The following is a 5,075-nucleotide window of genomic DNA, read 5'->3' on the forward strand; positions in this document are numbered from 1 at the left end:
CTAGAATTTTTTACTTACATAATGAAAGACGTTTACAACTCCCTTTAATGCCGTATTAGAGCGCAGCTCTTGAGGAGGAGGAGGAGGAGGAGGAGATGCGACGGCGAGGAGGGTATGCCCCTTCTTCTCCTCCGGACCTTCTCGTCCTCCTCTCCTCCGCTTCCCCTCCTCCTGTCTCTCCCCTCCTCCATCCTCCTCGTTCCTTCCTCCCCCTCATGACGTCACTCGTAACCTTCATTGTGAAGGTTGTGACCTTCGTCGTGACCTTCCCGGGTGACCTTCGTGACGTCACGAGTGACCCTAGTGACCCTCGTGACGTCATTATGGGAAACGTCCATAATGCAACGCGCGGTTACGAGTGACATCACTCGTGACGTCACGCCACGTGTGACGTCATTATGAGAAACATTCCATAACGCAACGCGGGGTTACGGCGACGGCGACGGCGACGGCGACGCCACTCAAGCTGGAAACGGGCGCTTAAGAATTGCGCTCTAAAAAGACAAGCGGTGGCGGGATTCAGACCCCGGCCATCTGCGTGGGAATCAAGCGCGCTGCTTACTTGACTAGCTACGCACGCGGCAGAAAGATAAGTGTCAAACAATATGAAACAACACTGGCATCATACATATTAACGGATCGCTTTCTTTCCCTCTCTCTACGACCTCATTAGGGTACAAAAAAAAAAAAAGGGTAATAAACAGATAATATCTGAAGTGTGGTGCTTGAGATCCATCTTCAAATTTAAAAATCACACAAATACTATCTCTCTAAGGGGCGGACTTGGAGCATAGCGAAGGGCAATGAAGAACGCGGAACATGAATTTCTTTGGTCAAAACTGCCCGGTGCTCCACGGCCAATCATTCCACGTGTTCTGTTCGCCACGTTTTCTGCGTTCTACCGGACTCCCGTTCACGACACGACAAAACGTTTGCCCCTGTACGGTGGTGATGGAAGACGCCACATCTCGAGGACCGCTTGTGCGAAACATCTACCCGTAGAATACGGCGCATCCGCCCATTCCACATTAAGCGCCCATATCCAAATTTCTAAGATCTGAGAAAATATACACAGCACATTTATATGTAAAATTGATGACCGAACAAGCGCCCATCCCCCATTGTTTCGTGATTATCTCTATATTTTGGGTGGGCGCTTGCCCGGTATTTTACGGTAGGTGAAAAAAGGTGGTCATGCCTTCGAAGGTTAACCTATAAACGTGCCTTTATTATTATGACAGCATATACTAACCGTAGCAATATTATTACAACAAAGAAGAGATCGGACAGTTAAAATAAAATACCATCAGGACGCCATTATTTCGCCCCACATTCTTAAAACCCATTTTTGAAAAGACACGGTTTTGGCTGCAGACACGATGACAGGATTATCTCCGGACAAAACGAGTTCGGAGCATGTTGGCTTCATGTGCGAACACGTCTGCGGACATTTTTTGTAAGACCAACGTGACAGGACTGTTGTAGAAGGGAAGGAACGCTCCTCAGAGTGCAGAGAGTTATAGGGAACCGTTCTCGCACACCCGATACGGTACGATCGGTCCCCCGGTACGAACTGCGCATGCGCGAAACTTCTGCGGTAGCGCACGCGCAGTTTGTACCGGAGGGCCCATCGTACGTGAAAAAAGAGTTCCCCAAAACTCCCCAATGTCGCAGACTGTTTCCTTTTTTTTTTTGTTCGATGTCACCGCGACTTAACAAAAAAAAAAAAAAAAACCGGTTTGTGCACAGACGAGCTGGTGAAAGTTTACCTTGATGACACGAATCTGAAAGCAGTGTATGAAAAAGGAAATCTGCTCATTTTATCTCTACCACATTAATTTTTTTTATGTGTTTTGGTGTGAAGTTAATGTGATTCAAATCACGACTGTGGTCAATCTGTGGAGTAGCGTGTTTTCCTGGTCTAACGGTCGCACCTTTCGAATAGGTCGCACCCGCTATAAACGACGGTTTTCACACACACACACAAAAAGTCGGTACATTGCTGGCACTTTCTGTATAAATCGCACATAGAGTTACTACGGAGCGATACGAAGGATGCTACGCGGAGTCACTGCAGCAGACGTCCGACGCGCCCCGCTTCGGACCGTCGGAAGAGCAGCAGGCCATCGGCGGGTGCTAGGTGCCATTCTTCCTTCGTTGTAAGCGTCGATATGGCTTATACCTTGCACAGTTAAGGTCCATACTCATATAAGAAAATGATACGTACAGGTCGCGAGCAGTGATGAGCGGTGTTTCAAATACAAGTATTTGAAATACGTATTTAAAGTACTTTGAGCATTTTGTATTTCGCATTTAATTACATATTGGCAAATGTATTTTTCAACCGTATTAAAATGCTAAAAATTGAGTTCTTTTTTTTTCTAAATTCTCGTATTTCAAATACTGCCCAAATAAAATGTTGGGTGCTGTTCTTCGCAATCAAATGCGATATTATGCACTCTTCGCTTTAGGAGTAATATGCAAAGGGAATACTGTAAAACTTGCTGCGCTTTGCTCATAATAAACATGGAAGAAAGAAAATAAAAAAAAAGAAAGAAAGAGATGAACAATGCATGAAGGGGTGGGTACAATTATTCAATTTTGGGCTGGCTGATTTAATTTTTTTAGACGTCGCATTAACAACATGTTGTATGCAGGATCTTAAACAACATCTTGTTTAAGAGTCTTAAACGACATCTTGTTTAGGACTCTGCACATCATTCCAGTTACCAACCTGTATGGCTACACAGTAATTTTAAGATACACAGCGAGCATTAAACTGAACAATCCTTTATTTCAAGAGATCGGTGGTCTAGCACGAAGTATAAATTTTTTTATGCTACTCGTAATGAAGATGTCTGGATGGTACGATACAGCCGAACAAACAATGGAAAGCAGATGTATAGATACCACCTCCCATCATTATTGAACAATCTAAGAAGCAACAACTTCGCCATAGAAACACTAACACCTCGTGCCATCAAAAATATGTTTCTGTAGCTCACTTATTTTTATACAGTGTCTGATGATATCATTGTTCTATTTCCCGGTTACCAAGTGTCTACACGCCTTTCTGACTCGTCTTCCTGCTGCATGATTATCGAGTTTGTTTACATTTTGTGACAATTTTCTTATCCGCCTCTGCCAAGAGAACGGGGGTGGTGCCCATTCAAGCCAACATGTGTTGGCTTTTTGCCCATGCCCCTGTCGTCTGTGCATATAGTCGAAATAAACCGATTCTGATTCTTATTTGTTGCTCGACTGAACCTTTCAGATTAAACTCGAACTAAATACATTGTACTTTCTGACGTTGTACCCGCCTATCTTACGGCCAAAAAAAATTTACGTTTAGAGGTGCAGGCGTTTTTAAGCGCTTGATTCTTGGTGTGTATAGTTAGACTCCACTCTTTATTTGGGCACGTTTTTATTTTTCTATCCGGGGTTAAATTTAACTCTAAGTTGTAAGACTATGAGAACAAAATGCGCTCGTAACAAAAGTATTTGAGGACAATGAAATGCTCTCGTTGTATTTGTATCTTGCATTTAAATACGTTTTGTATAAAGTGCAATTGTACATGTATTTAAATACATTTTGTTGAATAATTCTGTATTTGTATTCCGATACGATTTTGGAAGTACATGGTGCGGCCGTACGAACTAACATATTTGGCTCGCCTTGCGCAATTCGAATTTCAAACATACATACCTGAAATAGAGCACGCGGACGTAGCTACGCAATACGGTTTACGTATCTTTTTTTTTTTCAAGGCTCAAGTCAGACATGGTAAATTATTGAAAAAATAAAGCTAAAAGGGCGGCCATGCATTTCCTAAGGCCGTATACCGGACGTTCGTCGTCTGGACACTGGTTGGTAAGCTTGCTTCCCGGTGGTCATAGTTCATATATTTGTTAAAAGTATTATTTATCGCGATTGTATCGCTCATCGCCAGCCCCTGCCATTGTTTTTTTTTGCGTTTTTGCGTTCAGGAAGCCACCCGCGAGCGAGCTCATATACTAGTGTTCAGACGACAAACAAAATGGTATAGGACATAAGAAATACATGGCCTGGAATGATCGACGAGGAAGGTTCGACGCGTAGAACATTCGGACCTCGAACGAGGTTCTACGCGAGCAACAGGGTTCTTGAATTTACCAGAACACTAAATTGCAGGAATAAACAAAAGATGCGTCGCTCCCAGGAATCGACCCTGGCTTTCCGCGGGGGAGGCAGGCAAAATAACAGTTAGGCCACGCGCGCGCTGCCCACTTGCACTCTAAAAAAAAAAAACCTTGCGTTTACTTTCCCGCACAACACTTGGAGAGCCAATCACCGGCACTTACGGAGGCAGCTCAGTGAATAACGATGCCGAAACATAAGTTTAGACCAAAAAACGCAGCCTGAGTTGTGACATTAAGCAATGCAAGCGTGACGTTTTGCATTGCTTAATGTCAGAATTCAGACTGCGTTTTTTGGTCTAAACACATGTTTCGGCACCGTCATTCGCTGAGCTGTCTCCGTAAGTAGCGGTGATTGGCTCTCCGAGTGTTGTACGGGAAAGTATACGCACGGGCTTTTTTTTAGAGTTTAGTACATTTGGAATTGAAATTTCGCTAGGCGTGCCGAATTGTTCAGTCCTTACGGTCGGACCCTGTATTTTGCCCATTTCTAGCCCCACTACCATTGTATAAAATTTAGTAAAAAAAACTTGGAGGGGAAAAAAAAACAAAAAAACACGAGATATACACCACAAAAGACGGTATTTTAAAATGAAGTATAAAACGTGCTTCAGTGGTGATCTCGTTGTGAGGGGAACATTGTTGCAGTAAAGCCATTCGCACCAAGTTCAATTAGAAATAAGTAATGTATTCATAATATGACACGTTGTATTTGTTTTGCCTTTTTTTTAAAGATTCCGATTGCGTTAAAATCATCTTGAAAATAACGGCCACGAAATAAGTAGCGAGATACACACACACACACACGCACACACATACACACACATACACACACACGCACATACACACATACACACATACACACACATACACATACACACATACACATACATACACAC

Source organism: Ixodes scapularis, unplaced genomic scaffold, assembly GCF_016920785.2.
Source record: "Ixodes scapularis isolate PalLabHiFi unplaced genomic scaffold, ASM1692078v2 PGA_scaffold9__187_contigs__length_104089568, whole genome shotgun sequence".
Lineage (NCBI taxonomy): Eukaryota > Metazoa > Arthropoda > Arachnida > Ixodida > Ixodidae > Ixodes > Ixodes scapularis.